The sequence below is a fragment of the Tenrec ecaudatus genome, chromosome 2, assembly GCF_050624435.1.
Source record: "Tenrec ecaudatus isolate mTenEca1 chromosome 2, mTenEca1.hap1, whole genome shotgun sequence".
Taxonomy (NCBI): Eukaryota; Metazoa; Chordata; class Mammalia; order Afrosoricida; family Tenrecidae; genus Tenrec; species Tenrec ecaudatus.
Genome location: NC_134531.1, coordinates 292,730,026 through 292,750,705, shown reverse-complemented (window position 1 = coordinate 292,750,705; position 20,680 = coordinate 292,730,026). Strand labels below are relative to the sequence as shown.

General features: G+C 40.0%; 1 pseudogene; it reads left to right on the top strand.

The window, feature by feature from the left end:
• Window positions 1-10,417: 10,417 nt before the first annotated feature.
• LOC142441518 (cyclin-dependent kinase 4-like) lies at window positions 10,418-11,223 on the top strand (annotated as a pseudogene).
• The last annotated feature ends 9,457 nt before the right edge of the window (window positions 11,224-20,680 follow it).

Genomic DNA, 20,680 nt, shown 5'->3' with positions numbered 1-20,680 from the left:
TATATTTATATATAACAAGAGGGGAATAGATCTATGTACTTATATCTATATGTCAAGAATTAAGTTTGCAGATAGACATTGGGCCTCGATTCAAGTACTACCTCAACACAAGAACACTTTGTTCTAATAATCTGGCATTCTGTGATGCTCACCTTCCTGACATGATCGCTGAAGCAAACATGGGTGCATAAGAAAATATTGTGAAAAAAGCTGATGGTACCTGGCTATCAAAAGATATACTGTCTGGGGTCTTAAAGATATAGTGTCTGAAGATCAACAAGTGGGCCATCTAGCTGAGAAGCAACAAGCCCACATAGAAGAAGCACACCAGCCTGTGTGATCTTGAGATGTCAATGGGATCAGGTATCAGGCATCTAAGACCCAGAACAAAATCATACTCAATGTGAATTGTGGGGGTAGGGGGTGTGGGGGGGCATGGAGTGGAGACCCAAAGCCCATCTGTAGGCAAATTGGTATGCCCCTCACAGAAGAGTCACAAGGAAGAGATGAGCCAGTCAGGGTGCAGTATAGCACCGATGAAACACATAACTTTCCTCTAGTTCTTTAATGCTTCCTCCCACACACTATCACGACCTTAATTCTACATTAAAAATCAGATTATACCAGAACATGCTCACTGCTAAAGATAAGAGCCCACAACACAGAGAAGCCAGGATAAATAAACCTCTCAGGGCCAACAATGAGAATAGAGATAACAGGGGAATAAGGGGAAGGTGTGGGGGGAAATCAATAAAAAAGATCAACATATAACTCCCTCCCAGGGGGATGAACAACAGAGAAGTGGGTGAAGGGTGACAGAGGATGATGTAAGATATGAAAACAATAATCTCTAACTTATCAAGGGTTCAGGAGGGAGGATGGGTGGGGGAGGTAGGGGAGAAATGAGGAGCTGTTATCAAGGGATAAAGTAGAAAGAAAATGCTTTGAAAATGATGGCAGCACATGTGCAAATGTGCTTGACACCATGGATGAATGTATGGATTGTGATAAAATATGTAAGAGCCCGCAATAAAAGTATTCAGTTAAAAAAAGAAAGAAAAGGATGATGGCAACATATGTACAAATGTGCTTGATACAATTGATATATGGATTTTTATAGGAGGTTGAAGAGCCCCCAATAAAATGATTTATTAAAATTTAAAAAATGTAAAAAGAAGGAAGCTCTGATGGTCTGCTTCAGTTAAGGTTTAACACTAAAACCTTATGGGGTATGTGGTACTCCCACATACAGGATCAATATAAATTGGGGTTGACTCAAGGGCAAATGGAAAACTAGAAAGGCCATATGCCCAGACTCTAAGACAAAATAACAACACAACAGCAAGACTGGATGATAAATAGTGGGTTATAATCAGTTTTTCTGGGTAGGCCATGCTACAAGCACAGTAAGGATTTCAGCTTCTGGGTCATCATAAAGAATTGAGAAAGAGGTCTCTTACAACTCTTATTCTCTACCAATAGTGACCTTCTTACCTTTTCCGTAGCTTCAAAATGACTACCATAACTTTGCTATGTATAGAGCCACGGGTTTATTTAAAATATTAGATATCCACAGTAGATAGTGCAAAAGTATAAATTCTAGTTCTTAGACAATCTAACTGTGGTCTTCAGCAGCTAAAAGCAAAATTCTACTTCATCTGAAGAAGTTTACATTATATGTAAGAATAGGTATGCATAGTTTACTTTTTCAATGTACTATTAGATTTTTCATTAGTAAACATGAGAAGATACTAATATCTAAAGAGATACAGTTTGCATTTGGAAATCGATTGAGTATACATAACTGATTTTACTGTGAGAACATTTGTTTGGTTAGCCGCTATTGAACCAGTCCCTGGCTCATGGTGACCCCATTCATGTGGGCATAAAAAAAAATACCCTCTGCTATTTCCATGAGCAGTTTTAGATCAAACTCTAGTGATCCTTAGGGTTTTCATTGGTTAGTTTTTATATATAAATTATCAGCCTTTCTTCTTAGTTCATCTTAGTCTAGAAGCTCCAATATCAGTAATATTAAGAACTAAATTTCAATAGATCCAACACTCAAACCATTTTCAGGATTTCCTTTCAAATGCTGTCTCTATTTATTTCACATGTCTCTGGTAGTTACATATCTGTTGTCAATTTGAGACTTAAGAGTGAATGGATGGAGTTTAGCATCTTGATGACCTCATTTGGAGGCGCTAAAAAGATAAATAGCTCATTGGCAGCCGGACACACATTCAGTCCCTGCTAAACATCCTCATTGACAAGCTACATGGAGACAGGCTGATGGCAGCCAGAGCCTTGGAGCTGGAGAAGCCACGTGGAGCCCCCTTGCCAGCGCTGAGATGCTTACACCGCCACTGGATTCATAAGACTTCCCACCCACGGGACTGTGGTCTTCCTGCATTTGGCATCAGTGCATGTGTTTTGTGAGTCTGAAGAGGACTTTATAGATTGCTATTGACATATGGACTAATGTAGACTTACGGACTTGATCTGGACTGGGCTGGGATGATTTCTTAAAGTACAATTACTCTTTATATAAAGCTCTTTCTTATACACATATGAGTGTTTATGAATTTGTTTCTCTGGTCAACCTGTACTAACACAATATCTCTGGAGTGATGGTATCAGATATATGTGGCAATTAGAATTCTTATGCTCTCAGGACCATTTCTTTCTCTTTTTTTTTGTTCTTGCAATGCTCTCTTTATACATATAGTAGAAAGTGTGTTGTTAGATTAGAGATTACTTCATGCTAGAGAATTCTCCTTCTGGTAGATTTCCTTCATGAAATCTCAGACAAGTGTGTTCTGTTTCCTGTCCTACAGTGGTTCTCAAGCTTCCTAATGCCGCAACACTTTATTTTGTGTTTTGTTTGTGATTTTTTTTCTTTTTTACATTTTATTAGTGGCTCATACAACTGTTATCACAATCCATACATATACATACATCAATTGTATAAAGTACATCTGCACATTCCCTGCCCCAATCATTCTCAAAGCATTTGCTCTCCACTTAAGCCCTTTGCATCAGGTCCTCTTTTTTTTCCCCTCCCTCCCCACTACCCTCTCCCTCATGTGCCCTTGGTAATTTATACATTGCTATTTTGTCATATCTTGCTCTATCCGGAGTCTCTCTCCCCCCCCTTTCTCTGCCGTCCCTCTCCCAGGGAGGAGGTCACATGTGGATCCTTGTAATCAGTTCCCCCTTTCCAACCCACTCACCCTCCACTCTCCCAGCATCGCCCCTCACACCCCTGGTCTCAGGACCATTTCTAAATAGATTTTTAGGTATAAATGCTTACTACTATTTTCTCCTTAATTCCCGTCTGGTCCTCACAGTCCTACTGCATAAGCTCAGAATCTCATGGCACTTAAAAAATGGATAATCTAATTTGTTTGCAACAATATTTGGAAGTCAACCATCCATACTGGTACTATTATTACCACAATGCATCAAAATACAAAATAAGAAAATAAAAATATTCAAATAAGGAACAAATTAGAGCTTATAGTTAGAGCAGAGCAGAAGGGGAGAGGACATCAGTGAAACTCCTTATTGCTTAGCCTTCCCACCCCAAGTTGTTTAGTAAGAAGACTCCCAATCCTATAAATACAAATAATTCTCATCCCAGATCTCTGTATTTCAGTTCCTTTTCAGGAGGCTATAACCAAAATATAGACACGGTAGTGTTATATGTAGTTATTTATAGCCAGGGACATCTTTTATCATGCTGTCCAGAGTAACCAAGATGATCTGCTAGGGAGCGATTATGGAATTCTTTAGTTAATGCCAACCATTCTCTCTTCAAATCTACACAACAGGAACAAGGAAAAGCAGCCTATCAAGACAGAGAATTCTAAACAAGACTTCCTACAAAAAGGAAGCACTGTCGTCACTGCCTAGATTGACCTGCCATTATTTATCTGGCTCCACATATCTTCAGGTTGTTTGCCCCTGGAGTCATGTAGAAGTAATCTCTGGTTTGTGGGGCCTGCAGATCACTGGCAGAATTTTGCTGGAGACGGGGCAGTACAGATTCCTCCCCACAGTCCTGGAGCTGTTTTTTCAGGCCTGATTGTTTCAGGCTTGGTTATTATAAGCTTGGAATCACCAAACCTGGTCATTCCACATTTGGCTGTTCTAGCTCCCTTTTCTCCAAGCCTGACTATTCTAACCCTGCTTATTCCAAGTCTGACTGGTCCAGCTCTGACTGCTCCAAATTGGGAGGCATCCAGAAGGAAGACATCCTTTGTGATAAAAATCATAAAATTCCATGTATTCTGTAGGGGCAGAAACCTTCTCAGCCACGCCATCACTATTCTCTGACTACTTCCTGTTTTTCTGCCATCTCTTACATTTTATCCTGTGATTCTGGAATCAGATTTGTAACTAAGATTCAGGACTTCGTAAAGTTCTTGCATCTCCTAGAGGTCAAGATATTTCTGTTTCGCAAATCTGTCTTTGAGTATGCGCATCTGGACTTGGGAGAACATGGTTCTGACCTTGTGTTTCTTGCCCTGGCTCCTTGTATTTTGGGACTGGGGAAATATTGGGGATATCCTGAAGAAGCCAGGCCATGGAGGAAGGAAGACGAGAGGTGACAGTTTCTGAGTGTCTCAACAGATGATATTGCAAAGGCATATAATTTTCTTTAGCCACCAAAGTCGAGTTATTAGTGAAGTCTCTAGAATCAGAAGCTTCAGGAGGGTGAGAGGATAGATCCACATTCATGTTGCTGAGTAGAAGTAAAATAAAAGAACAAGCAGAGAAGGGGGGAAGGGAGACTCTGGATAGGGCAAGATATGACAAAATAACGAGGTATAAATTACCAAGGGCACATGAGGGAGGGGGGAAAGGGGAGGGAGGGGAGAAAAAAAAAGAGGACCTGATGCAAGGGGCTTAAGTGGAGAGCAAATACTTTGAGAATGATTGGGGCAGGGAATGTATGGATGTGCTTTATACAATTGATGTATGTATATGTATGGATTGTGATAAGAGTTGTATGAGTCCCTAATAAAATGTAAAAAAAGAAAAGAGGAGAAAAAAATGATTAGGGCAAAGACTGTACAGATGTGCTTCATACAATTGATGTATGTGTATGTATGAACTGTGATAAGAATTGTATGAGCCCCTAATAAATTGTTAAAAAAAAGAACAAAACAAACAACAAAGTCAGAGACCTAGATTTTGAAGAAAGCCAAGATATACATAGCATTTTTTGAGGAAATGCTATGAGGATCCCCTGATATGAAAGCATGGAGGGACTGAAGAAAAGGGAAATTGCCTTAATCACAACAAGAGATCAACACCATCCAACAAAAACAAAGGTTTTTTAGTCTCTCCTGACACTTTTATGACCATAATTTTTTACGTTTCTCTACACACACACCCCCCCACAACACTTATTTTTTTAAACAGAGGTTTAAATGTATTTGATCAATTCCAGTAAGGGGAGTACACAATAACATTCTACTCTCACTGTCTTTATGAACACTCTTTTTTATTGGTCCTTTTCTTATAGGTGCATCACCATGTTGCTATTGCTAGTTGCTTTTGAGTCGATGCTGACTCATCGTGACCCGCGAACCCACAGAGGCACCACCTCATGCTGTGCATAGCTGCCATTTGCATTGTTGAACCCTGGCGATGAAGAAGTCATTAGTTTGCAAAAGTGTATCATGTCATCTTCAGCTTCTTTTCTATCACCAAGGCCATGTTTTCCAGCGATTGTTCCTTCCTTTTTGTTTCCAAATTTTGTAATCCAATCACCAATAAAAATTGTTAGCGCATCTGGATTGCATGTTTGATTAGAGTAAGATGATAAAATTTCTTCATCATTAACTTTAGGGGTTGATACATAAATTTGAGCAATTGTTGTATGAGTGGGATGATAGTTATGTGTTGTTGTTTTTTGTGCCAACCTGGCACCTATAAGAAGATATGCGTGGAGTTTAGCCCATCAATCAGGTTGCAGCTTGATGACCTTCTTTGGAAGTGCCACTCATATAAACTTCTTTCTGGAGGGCAGCCGCTCTCTCCATGGTAGTTGGACATGCATGCTGCGTAATCTAGTTGCCCTGTCTCCTCAGTGTGCTGTGCTACCTGTGAGCCAACCCAATGGACTGCAGTGGACTGCGTTGGAATGCATCACTGAGCTGTGCTATTCCGCGAGCTGAAACTGCCCACTTTGGCATATTTGCTATCTGTGGCCCAATGCCACTTATCTTACCACCACTCCAGTTGCCACACCTTGAGCCAGCCACTTCACATTGCTACGCCTTACTCATGCGACATTACTGGCCTCTGCTACACTTTACCTCTTCCTGCAGACTGCTTCCTTGGCCTTGGGTTAGTGGCTGCTCAGTTGGAAGGACCTTCAGTATATTTACTCACCCACGGAAGTGAGTTGGACTGAGCTCTCTGTGCTGCTGTGTGGACTGATTTGCTGTTACATTCCTTTTCGCTATATAAACTTATCCATGTACATATGGATATATATATCCCTATATTTAAATTTATCCATATATGTAATCATAAGTGTCCTCATTTTGCTTCTCTGGAGAACCCTGCCTAATACAAGTGGATTTCTTTGTATTTGGATAGATATTATCCTCTGACAGACAGCATTGTGCTCTATGATACATCTTGAAATGTCTTTTTAGATGATAAATGCAACAGCATTTCTCTTGAACCTGTCATTCCCCAGCATCAGAAACCATGTGTTTGATTCAAAATGGCCCAAAGCAGTCAATTTCAGCTCAGTATTACTTAGAGTGTTAGTGTGTTAGAGACATAAATGCACAGAAACTCATGTATAAGAGAGAGTTTTATATAAAGGTTAAGTGCACATCCAGAAAACATGCCAACCTAGTGCTGCCCAAGCCCACAAGTCCAACATTAACTCATATGTCTGACACTAATCCACAAAGTCCTCCTCCATCTCACAAAACACACACAGTGATGCTGACTGCAGGAGGAAAGCTGAGTCAGTGAACGTGTAAGCATCTCAGTGCTGCTAGTGGCCTCCACACAGCTGCTCCAGCACCCAGGGCTGCATTGGGGTAGGTCTATGTGGCTTCTCCTCAGGGATGTCTTGTAGGAAGTGAGCCTTGCCAGCTGAAGCAGGGAACTGGCTAAGGCAAATGCACCCTGGTCCAACCATTCATCCCAAAGCAAGAGAACCGAGAACTAGAAAGGTGAGGCTCATGGAGCCATTTATCCCCCCGGCCTTCAATTAACCCCGCATGTGTTTATCAGCCAAGTTGGCACAATAAACTAACTACCTCACCTAGGCTATCAATCTTTATGCATTCCATTTTATTTTTTTGTTTCCTTGTTTGAAATGAACTTGTCTACTAAAAACTCCAAACCTATTTCAGTTTGACTTTTCCTCTCACTCTCTCTCTTTTAAGCCACTCAGACTACTGTTTAGGTTTGAGTGATAAGGAATATGGAGGAGTTTTAAAAAATATTTTTAAAGAAACATTATATATATATTTACACAGCTCATCTCAAGAAATAAAATCAACAATATCCTGCTAAACATTTCATATATGTGGATCTCTTTCTTTACCCCCTCCCTCTTCCTCCCCTCCTCCTTAATAGTCTATTCTTCCTTGCTCCCTGTTCCCACCCAAGTCCCTGGCCTCCTTGCATAGTCATCAAAGTCGTGTCTTTTGTTATTCAAACCCCACTTCTTTTTCTTTGTTTCTCCTTATAATAATGGTGTTATTAAGTATTTCTCTTTATGAGATTGACTGTTTCCTAATCATAATAGTCTCTAAATTTCCCATGTCTTGCCATTTTTAAGCAGTTGTATTAATTTTTATCGATGCATATTATTCCATTGTGTGGATATACCAGTTTGTTTATTCATTCCTCTATAATCAAAGTTTTTTGTTGTTTCTTGGTATTATACGAATTGCTGAAATAAAGTTGTCCCTGTATGGCTGTTCATGTGTTCTTGTTGGATCGTAAGGTATTTGGATTTGCACTTGATATTCAAGGATGAGACATTCTGATTTCCATCGTGGTTGTAGAATTCTACAGCTCCACCTGTAATATAAAAAGCATTCCTATCTCTCCACATCCTCTCCAGCATTTATTATTTTCTGTTTTTGTTTAATATTGCAAAAGAGTTGGTGTGAGATGGCATCTTATGGTTGTTGTAATTTGTATTCCTCTTATTGCTAATAAATGTGAACATCTCTTCATATGGTTACTGGCTTCTTGGATGCCATCTTTGGTAACTTGTCTATTCATGTCTTGTATCCAATTTTTGATTGCATTGTTTTCCTTAGTTGTTTTTCTTAAGATGTTGTAAAGTTTCCATAGATACTGGAGATTAGCCTTTTGTTAGAGGCATTATTACTGAATATTTTTCCCAATAAGTGGGGTCTCTTAAATTTTTTGATGGTCTATGGATGTGTATAAATGTATTTTTAGTAGGCCACAGTTCTTTATTTTGTCTTCTAAAGTGTGAATATTTAAAATTGTTTTCCATTTAATTTTGGGTGACTTCCAATTTTCCTAGATTCATACTTTGAACATGCAAACTTCCAATTAGTAAGAGGTATTTGTGACTGTTTTTCCCTTCAGTTTTGTATCTTGTCCCATCAGCAACTGAAGGTCTCAAAGGTTTTACTCCACCCACATCTTTATGGGGGACTCTGCTTTGAGAAGGCAGTTCTTCCTCAGTCATAATTTGATTACCTTCCCACCTGATGTGCTCATCTTCTAGCATCATATATGACAGTGCTCTACCTTAATTAATGAGGTTTTCAGTATCTGACACCATTCTCCTGCAATCATAAGGTTTCCAGTGGCCAATTCCTAACAAAAGGACAGAGTAGTCCTTCTTCACAGTCTGTTCTTAGTCTGGAATCTCTGCCCAAACCTGCTCACTTTGGGTGACTCTGATTGTATTTGAAATACCACTCACATAACCTCCAGCAGCATCACAACGACACACAAGCCACGATAGTACAACAAACTGACAGACAAGTGCTGGATCACACCAAAAACAGCGATAACATTTCTTATTTCTTCTTCACTGAAAAAAATAACCCCCTTACTCTCCCTCACATCTATTGATAGCTACTCACCTACGGGTGAGACTGCACCAGAAGCCATCCAATTTGGTTAATCAGTGACACCCTACTATTCCCACATTGATAATAATAGAAAGAGAATGAGTCCTTGTACAAATTGGCTAGTGTTCGGGTCATACGATTGTTCCATTGTCTTTTATTCCAGCTAACGCAGAAGCAAAGGGTCTGAACTACTCAAGATCCCTGTCCCAGCAGTTGCGTTCAATTCCAAATTGGGAAGTAATGAGCTCCCAATTTACCTAGTTCACTAAAATCTGCCATGTGCTATTCACCGCAAGATTGTACCAGCCTGACTCAATTCAGATCAGAAAGAGATAAATAAAGCAGGAAGTCTTGGTTCTTAACTGTGAAGCTTTGCTTAGCTGTTCCCATGGAATTAACAGCTTGAGAAAAAATGAAATAATAAATTCACCAACATATTTAACTCAGTTCTTTAGTATTCTATATCAAGGTTCTTCAAAGAGATCAAATATCAGGAAAGGTTTGCATTTCTTAAGGAAAAATTATTATGATAAGGAAAAGGGTAGTAATTCATACCACCATATTATAGACAAGGATGTTGTGCTGCTGAGAGGAAATAAAAAGTGTTGGTATGTTCTAGACCATTTATCTCTGCCCTGAAACTTTTCTCAGAAACTGTATGATAATGCTATTCAAAATATGGATATATATATATATTCCCATCACTTATATGTTAGCATTTTGATACCACCTTATATATACATTTTCCATCTTGATTTCTCATTATTTAAATCCACTGAAAATTTTTATTTTCTCATCTATACCCTTCACTCGTGTGAATATTGAATTAATTTTTGTTCTTCATTAAGTAATTTTATGAAGAATATAATTTTATAAGATATAGAATTTAGCACTCCTGCTCTTAGATTCTAAAAGCATCTAATTTTCAGAAGTTCTATTAAAATATTGCAAGATTCTGCTTTAATATTATACCCTGGACAGGGTCTCAAGGTAGATCCATCTACAAGAATAGATTTGATATTGAATAATTACAGAAAGCCTGATGAGCTGTGGGAGGACATCAAAACATCACTCATGAAGAAAGGACAGTCGTTAAAAAGACAGGAAAAAGAGTCTTTGGTTGCTGGTCACATGTTGGGGGTGGGGGTGAAGAGGCTGCTCTAGCAGGTGGCCTGTGTCTATGGTCAGGCACTTTGCGTCCAGCTGCTGCAGACTGCACAGGTATATGATGTCTCAGAACTTGGCTCCACGGGTCCAATAATGGGTCACCCCCCAGCTCTTGCTCTGGAATGAGGGTCTCCTCTAATCTGAGAATGGCCACCTCTTGGTATGAGCCAGTGGTTGAGATTGGTGTAGGCACCTATGGACCAGTGTACAAGGCCCGTGATCCCCATAGCGCCCACTTTGTGGCTCTCAAGAGTGTGAGAGTCCCCAGGGGAGAAGGCACTGGTGGTGGTGGCCTTCCTATCAGCACAGTCTGTGGACATCTGTGTCACATGACGCTGGCGTTTGAACATGTGGACTAAGACTTACAGACATACTTACATAGAGGTCCCTCACCAGACTTGCCAGTGGAGACCATCAAGGATCTGGTGCGGCAGTTTCTAAGAGGCCTTGATTTCCTGCATGCCAATTGCATCGTTCAGAGGGACCTGAAGGCAGAGAACATTCTGGTGACAAGTAATGGTTAAGCTAGCCGATGTTGGCTTGTCCAGCATTTAAAGCTACCAGATGGCACTTACACTTGTGGTTGTTACACTCTGGTACAGGCCTCCTGAAGTTCTTCTGAAATCTGCATTTGCAACACCTGTAAACATGTGGAGTGTTGGCTGTATCTTCACAAAGACGTTTTGTTGGAAACCTCTCTTCTGTGGAAACTCAGAAATTGACCAGTTAGGCAAAATTTTTTTTTTATCTAATCGGCTTTCCCCCAGAGGAATATTGACCCTGAGATGACTTTCTGCCCTGGGGAGTCTTTTCCCCCAAAGGGTCCTGCCCAATGCAGTCAGTGATGGTGGAGGTGGAGGAGTCTGGAAAACAGCTGCTGCTGGAAATGCTGACTTTTAACCCACAAAAGCGAATCCGTGCCTTCCATGCCCTGCAGCACTCTTATCTATAGAAGAGAGAAAGATCACACAGTGGAGTGGCTGGACCAGGACCAGGACCAAGGGAAGAAAGAGGACCTGCCATTTCCCTTCTTCTGGATACTTGAGTGGAGAGACATCCCCCACCCACCAACATCACACACACACTCACTCACTGAAGAGGCATGCTGTGCCTTAGCTTCTGCCTGCATCTCTAAGGCTTTGTGTACTCCCCCTCTCTACTTTTTACAGAGGCTATTTTGCTACCTTAATGATACACCTCTTCCTCTCCTTTTGAGGCATATTCTTCTCCTTTACACCTCCCCCTCACCAATTTCCCTAACACAAGGAGGATATATTGTCTTCCCCTCTTATCTGCCTTGATATAATGGGTTTCTTTTTAAAAGAGGAAAACAAACAAGGAAGAATGGTTTATTAAACAAAAAAGACAGGAAAGGAAGACATTATCAAAGTGGTTGTCAGAAAAGATTATGGAACTTGCTCTTAAATGTAGAATAGCTAACTCAAAAGGAAAAGATTCCTGATGATGTAGTGGTTGCATGTTGGGCTGGGATCCACATGGTCAGTAGTTCAAAGCCACCAGCAGTGACTCTGGAGAAAGACTGAGCTTTCTGCTCCCATTAAGAGTTACAGTCTTGGAAACCCAAAGGGGCTCACTATGAGTCAGCATTGATTAAATGGTAGTGAATCTGGATATGGGTTTTAGCACAAATAGATGAAATGATAAAGTAGAAGAGCCGAACAAATAATTTCAAAGGGCTTGAGCGGCCATCTAGCTCAGAAGCAACAAAGTCCACATGGAAGAACACACCAACCTGTGTGATCGAGTGGTCCCAAAGGGATCAGTTACCAGGCATCAAAGAACAAAAAATCATATCATTGACTGCACACCTCCATGATAGGATCGCTGAAGACAAATGGGTGCATAAGCAAATGTGGTGAAGAAAGCTGATGGTGCCCGGCTATCAAAAGAGATAGTGTCTGGGGTCTTAAAGGCTTGAAGGTGAACAAGCGGCCATCTAGCTCAGAAGCAAAAAAGCCCACATGGAAGAAGCACACCGGCCAGTGCGATCATGAGGTGCAAGGGACCAGGTATAAGGCATCATGCAAAAAAAAAAACAACAGCGATATAAGTGTGTGTATATATGTGTATATATGTGTATATGTATATGTATATATATACCATATTAAATGAAGGGGGAAGTGCAGAGTGGAGACACAAGGCCCAAGTGTCGGCCAATGGAGATCCCCTCATAGAGGCGTTTAGGAGAGGAGATGGGTTAATTAGGGTGCGAGGGAGTACTGACGAAGAACACAGCTTTCCCCCAGATCCTGGATGCTTCCTCCCCCCAACTACCATGATCCGAATTCTACCTTGCAGGGCTGGATAGGACAGAGGCTGTACACTGGTACATTTGAGGGCTGGAGGTACAGGGAATCCAGGGTGGATGATACCTTCAGGACCAAGGGTGTGAGGGACGATGCTGGGAGAGTGGAGGGTGAGTGGGTTGGAAAGGGGGAACTGATTACAAGGATCCACATGTGACCTCTTCCCTGGGAGAGGGACAGCAGAGAAGGGGGGAAGGGAGACTCCGGATAGGGCAAGATATGACAAAATAACGAGGTATAAATTACCAAGGGCACATGAGGGAGGGGGGAAAGGGGAGGGAGGGGAAAAAAAAAGAGGACCTGATGCAAGGGGCTTAAGTGGAGAGCAAATGCTTTGAGAATGATTGGGGCAGGGAATGTATGGATGTGCTTTATACAATTGATGTATGTATATGTATGGATGGTGATAAGAGTTGTATGGGTCCCTAATAAAATGTAAAAAAAGAAAAGAGGAGAAAAAAATGATTAGGGCAAAGACCGTACAGATGTGCTTTATACAAATGATGTATGTATATGTATGAACTGTGATAAGAATTGTATGAGCCCCTAATAAATTGTTAAAATTTAAAAAAATGTTACATAATCGTTATCATAAAAAAAATTTAAAAAAGAATTTCAAAGGGCAACTCCAGAAGACAGAGTAACATGATAATGAAATGTGCAAAAACCTAGAGTTAGAAAACCAAAAATGAAGAACTTGCTCACTATACCTTAAACCAGAGGTTCTTAACCTGGGGGTCAAATAACTCTTTCACAGGGCCACCTAAGACCATCAGAAAACACATATTTCTGATGGTCTTAGGAAACGAGACACTACTCTTCTTTCCATCTCCAGGTGGATCTGCCCACTTGCAGATATGTCCACGTATGAGTGAGTACCCAGCGTGATGACATCATTGCAACAATCCTATTACATGCTCCCCATACAAATACAGGTGTATGTGATGGGGTCGGGGGCATACTGTACTTATGCAGACATGTCACATATGTGTAGAGATCAGGTACTGTGTAGAGAGCAGCTGCTGTGTTGAAATCAGCTACTCTGTTAAAAGCAGCTACTTTGTTGAATGCAGCAGTATTGGAGGTAAAATGACACTTCATGAATTATAATTAATGGGTATGCTTTAATCACTGTGCTTGAATTATGTCCAAATTGTAACAGTGAAAATACATCCTACATATCAGATATTTGCATTATGATTCATAACAGTAGCAAAATTACAGTTATGAACTAACAACAAAAATAAATTTATGGTTGAGGGGAGGTCACCACAATATGAGGAACTGTATTAAAGGGTTGCAGCATTAAGAAGGCTGAGAACCACTGCCTTAATCTGAAAGACCTCAAGAAAAAAATTAAGACTCAAGTTGCAATGTTGAAAGAATCTTGGGCAAAATATTAAATGATGCAGTAAGTCACTGAGCATCAAAAGAAGATTAAAGAATACACAGAGGTAATTTTTTTAAAAAATAAAGAAAAGTACACAGAATCACTGTACCAAAAAGACCTGATTGGCATTTAACCACTTAAGGAAGTAGCATATGAACAAGAACTAATAGTATTGACAGAAGCCGTCCATGCTGCACTGAAATCATTAACAAAATACAAGTATCCAGTAACTGATAGAACACCATTTGAAATGTTTCAACAAGCCGATGAAGCACTGGAAGCACTCTCTCATCTATGTCAGGAAAATTGGAAGAGAACTACTTCGCCAACTGATGAAAAGAGATCCATATTTGTACATTCCAAAGAAAGGTGACTCAATAGAATACTCAAATTATAGACTAATATGTTTAATATCACATGCAAGTGCCAGTGACCTCAGAGACAACCAGTCAGATTTCAACAAAGAGGAAAGACAATCAAACAAGTTAATCAAGGAAGTTGAAGAAAACTAAGAACAATGTCTATTGCTTTGAGGAGGAACAATATTTGAATAATTGGGTTACCTGTACAAGAAATACCTAAGAAATAACCTGAAAAATTAGTGAGGGAATTCTGGAAGAAAACTTCCCTAGCTTAATGAATGTGAATCAGGCAACCATTCAGGAAGCTGAGAGGGCACCAGCTAGATTAAATCTCAGGAAGAAGTTGCCAAGGAACATAAGAGTCAAACTATCCAATTTTAAAAAACAGGAGAAAATTATAAGAGCAGTTAAGGAGAAAAAGGCAGCCACTTATAAAGGTACTCAGATAAGAATATGCTCAGACCCATCAGCAGACATGAAGAGGAGAGAGTGGAGTAACATCTTACCAAAGTTAAAAGAGAACAATGCCAGCCCAAGAATCCTCTCTCCCGCCAAATTATCTATCAAGATAGACAGAGAAGTAAGTCTTCCCAGATAAGGAAAAACTCAAAGAATACCAGAAAGAAAAGAAACCCAGCTTAAAAGCTAAAAGAAACCCAGCTCTACCAAAAATTCTTACTGACAAACTGTGGTCAGAAGAACATCATGCACCGAGCACAATGAGGCGACTACCACATAAAGCAACAACACCCAGAGGTCAACACATTGAAGCCAGCCCCCAAGATAATATTAACTCAGCAGTGAAAAGAAGGCAAAAATGAAAATCCACATGCATACACACACAACACACTGACAAGTAGGGAGGTAGATAAATACCCAACACAAAAGGTACAAAATGACATCACAGAATTCACAGGTGAATGTAATAACTCTGAATATCAATGGACTGAACCTCTCCGTTAAAAGACAAAGAGTAGCAGACTGGCTTAGAAAACATCAATCTGTTGTCTGCAAGAGACACATCTCAAGATCACAGACAAAAATAGGCTAATAATTAAGGAATGGGGAAAAATACACCAAGCAAATGGCAATTCAATAAACGCAGGGGTTGCAATCCTAATCTCTGACAAGATTGATCTCAAGGTGTAATCCATAACAAGAGATAAGGAAGGGCACTATATAATGCTCAAGGGTCAGTAGACCAAGAGCCAGTGAGCATAAGAAATATATAGGTGCCCAACAAGTGACACACAAAATCAGTCAATCAAATGCATCAAAAGATGCAAAAGGGCTCAACAATCAGTAGGTGACTTTAATACACTGCTCTCTGAGGAAGACAGATCACAGGGAAAGAAACTTAACAAGGAAGCTACAGAACTAAACTCAACATTTAGGTGACATGATCTAATAGGCATTTTTAGAGCTCTTCACACAAATGCAAAACACCAACAATAACAACAAAAGCCACTGTTTTCAAACATACATGATACATACACAAAGATATACCACATGCTGAGACACAAATCAAGCCTGAGTAAATCCAAGCATATAGAGATCACTCAGACTTTCCTCTTGGTCCACTATGCAATAAGGCTGACAATAAACAAAAGGGTGGTTGAGGTAATGAGGGCAAATAAGTGGAGGGTGAATAACTCCTACTACAAAATAAGTGGGTACTGGTGCAGATCAGAGATGAAATTAGGAAGTTTTTAGCAACCAACGCGAATGAGAATACAATGTGCCAAAACTTTTGGGACGCAGCAAAAGCAGTTATCAAAGTAAGTTTGATAGCGATAAATGTACACCTGAAGAAGAAAGAGAGACCTATGATTGATGCTGTCACAAAGCTTCCAGCAATTGGAGCAGAGTCAACATAATAATCCTTGATATAGTAAAAGAAAAGAAATAATAAAAATTAAGACAGAGATAAACAAGAAAACAGTGGGGGGGAAAATAAATGCAGCAAAAAAGTAGGTTCTTTGAAAGGATTAACAGAATAGACCATTGGTACACGTAAGCAAAGAAAGGAAGGAACATGTAACAATTTCCAGGATGAGGGATGAAAAAGGGGAAATTACAATGGACCCTAAATAATTTAAGAGGTTAATTACACAGTACTACAAAGTACTCCAATGAATTCAACAACTTGGAAAACATGGACAAATACATGGAAAAAACAATTCCACCATAGATTATCCCACCTGGGTGTCAAGCAACTAAAAAATACCCATAAGGATAAAAGAAATAGATAAGGTTACCAAGGAAGAATCCATAAAATATCCCTTAGCCAGGCAGCTTCACAGGAGAATTCTACCAAGAATTCACGGAAAAACTGACACCAATCCTACACAAACTCTCCCAGAGCACAGAAAAAGGTGGTAAACTTCCAAATGCTATGAAGTTAGAATAACACTGATTCCTAAAGCAGGCAAGAATCACACAAGAATTAAGAACTACAGATCAATACCTCCAATTAACATAAATGCAAAAATCCTTAACAAAATATTGGCCAATAGAATACAAAATTATATAAAATGAATAATTCATCATGACCAAGTGTGATTCATTCCATGGATGCAGGATGGTTCAACATTCAAAAGCCCTTCATCATTATTTGCCATATTGATAAGAAAAAGGATAAGAAAAAGAGGACAATATTGATAGATGTAGAAAAATCACTTTACAATATGGAACACCCATTCCTATTTAAGACACTCAAGAAGATAGGAATGGAAGGAAAATTCCTCAATATAATACAAGCCATATATGAAAAACCAAAAGCCAACATATTTGTATATAGAAAAAAGTGGAAAACATTCCCAATGATATAGGGGACCAGCCAAGAATTCCCATTGACCCCTGTTTTATTGGACATCATACTAGAAGACCTAGCTAATAACATAAAACAAAGAAAAGACACTAAAGGAATTCGTCTGGGGAGAGAAGAGGTGAAACTATTGTTATTCACAGATGATATGATGTTATATATTGAAAACCCTAAACATGTACCTGCAGGAAAATGAAGCAAGACACTAACCTGTCCACATGTGACCTCCTCCCTGGGAGATGGACGGCAGAGAAGCAGGGGAAGGGAGACTCTGGATAGGGCAAGATATGACAAAATAACAATCTGTGGATTATCTAGGGCTCATGAGGCAGGGGGGAGCGGGAAGGGAGGGGAAAAAAAAGAGGACCTGATGCAGAGGGCTTAAGTGGAGAGCAAATGCTTTGAGAGTGATTAGGGCAAAGAATGTACAGATGTGCTTTATACAATTGATGTATGTATATGTATGGATTGTGATAAGAGTTGTATGAGCTCCTAATAAAATGTAAAAAAAAAAGAAAAAAAAGAAAATGATTAGGGTAAAGAATGTACAGACGTGCTGTATACAATTGATGTATGTATATGTGTGGATTGTGATAAGAGTTGTATGAGCCCCTAATAAAATGTAAAAAAAGAAAATGTTTAGGGCAAAGAATGTACAGATGTGCTTTATACAATTGATGTATGTATATATATGGATTGTGATAAGAGTTGGATGAGCCCCTAATAAAATATTTTTTAAAAGAGGGAAAAAAAGACACTAACCTGACTCTATGCACAAGAATGAAGTAGATGTGGATCACAAACCTCAAGATAAAACCCCAAACTATTAGGTCTATAAATGAGGGAAGTGGGACAAACCTAAGAACTTTGGTGTAGGGAATACATAGGCTGTCAGGAATAGGGAGGGATACAAATTCAGAGGAAGCACAAATTGACAATTGGGACATACTGAAGATAAAACACCTTTGTCCATAGAAAGAATTTGCCAACAGAGTAAAAAGAGAGTCCACAGAGTGCGAAAACATCTTTAGCAATGACACATCAGACAAAGGGCTTAGTAGTGAAATATACAATACTCTTTTAACCTACAACAAGAAAAACAAATATCTCTCTGAGGAAGTGGGTAACAGACCTGAACAGAAGTTTCACAAGGGCAGAAATCTGAAGGGCCAATAAACATATGAAAAATCTTCCAGATCATTAGCCATAAGGGAAATGAAAATTAAAACAACTATGAGATACAATTTAATAACCTCAAAGATAGCCTGATTCAAAAAGTCAGAATACAACAAATGTAGGGGGTGAGGTGAGATAGGAACTCTGGTTTCTGCTGGTTTTCCTGTAGATATGTTCAGCCACTATAGAAATGGATCTGGTGGTACCAAAACAAATGGAAATCGAGCTACCATATGATCTAGCAATCTCCCTACTGGGCATATGTACAGAAGAAGTAAGAAACAGACCAAGACCGGACATCTGCGCTCCAGTGTTCATCACGGCACAGTTCACAAGCGCAAAGATTGGAAACAATCTAAATTTCCAACTGACAAATGGACTGAAAACCTCTACATACAATGGAGTACTATACATCCCTAAAATCAGTGACGAATTCATGAAGCACATGGACTCATGAAAAGAGTTGGAGGAAATTTTGCTATGTGAAATTAGCCAAGCACAAAGGAACAAGCACAAAAATGCGCCCACTGAGGTAAGTTAAAAAAGTAAAATGGGCATAGAGGATAAGTTACTTAATGCATGATTCTTGGGTTGAGGTGCAGGCACTTAGGTAAGGGATCAGACCCAAACCAGGGATACATATGACAGCCAACTAAAAAGTATGGGATATAGAAAAAAAAAAGACAAGAGTGATGGGGGAACAGGGCACTAATTCACCCAAGGGGAAGGTATTGTAATGTCTTCAAAGGACAGGGAGAAAGGAACCAGATCTCATTCTGGAACTCCAAACCTTGAAGCCAACATACCGGCATGAAGCGGTGAACTAATAGGGAGGACTACTGGGCCAGACCCAAACCAAGCTAAGTTGACCCCCTCTTCAGAAGAATATAATACAGAGGATAGCACTATCCTGGGGAGAGTGGCGGGTGTGTCTAGAGAGTACCATAGGGTCAGTCTTACCATGCGACATGAGACATGACGTCCCCTCACTAAACCATAGAGCAAAGGGGGACAGCACTGGAGGCACAGTGTGGGATTGTGCTCAGTCAGACCCCCACACATTGGGGCGAAACATGAAGGGAGAGCAACAAGCCAACACAGGGAACAAAGTGTGTTAGTCTGGGTAGACTAGAGAAACCAATTTCATGGATACTCACATATGTATAGGGAAGAGCTTTATATTGCAAGAGCAGTTAAATATTGAGAACACATCCCAGACTAGTCCAGATCAAGTCTATAAATCCGGTCTTAGTCCATATGTCTGATACCAATCTACAAAGTCCTCTTCAGATTCATGAAACACATGCAATGACACCAAATGCAGGAAGATCACAGGCCAGGGGGTGGGAAGTCTTGTGAATCTAGTGGCGTTTTAAGCATCTCAGTGCTGGTAGGGGTCTCCACATGGTTCCTTCAGCTTTAGGGCCTTGGGTCTATCAGCGTAGTGCCATGTGTCTTGGCAGAAGAGCTGCTCTCAGGGAGTGAGCAGGGAGAGAGTGTCTCTTGCCTCCAAGGAGGAAAATCAGAATTTGCATAATCCTCAGGAGAAGGTCATGCCCACACAGAGGGCTCATGGGCTATCTCCTGATTGACAGGCTACACTCCACCCCTACATTCTCAATCCTCAAATTGACAGCAGAATATGTAACTACCACACAAATAAGGACATCCCTGAGGAATCCTGAAAATAGACTTCTGACTCAAGGGACAGGGCTTGGCACCTCATCAGACACAATTGGGGCATATTCATAAGGGTCAGCAGGCAGACCTGGAACTATTTATCTATTTACATGCTCTTAAAAATTTTGTTTTGCCTCTTTTTAATTTTTTTCCCTTTTGCTCTATGTCTATCTGGATAAGATAGGCAAGGTAAACAATCCTGAGGAGAAAACTAAGGGATAGGCGGTTCCGAGGGGATATGGGAGAGGAAGGGACTGGGAGTGAAGCAGGTAGCCCCCAAACTCAGGAACTAGGGAACAACAAGAGATCTAAGATTTATGGCAAGGAGGGCGTAGAATGCCTGGTGGGGTTTGATCAAATGCAATGTAACCAAGAGGAATTACTGAGAACTGAATGGAGGGAAAGCATGATAGTGGGACAGGAGTAAGATGAAAGGAAATAAATAGGAGGCAAAAGTTATTTATAGAGGTATAAGTATAGGTATGCATATATATAAATATGTTAATTTATAATGATAAGGATATAGGTCAATGTACATATAGTTATGTTAAATATTAAGATAGCAGATGGATTTTGGCCCTCTACTCAAGGTCTCCCTAAACACAAGAACACCTTGTTGTAATAAGCAGACACTCTTTGATACTCAC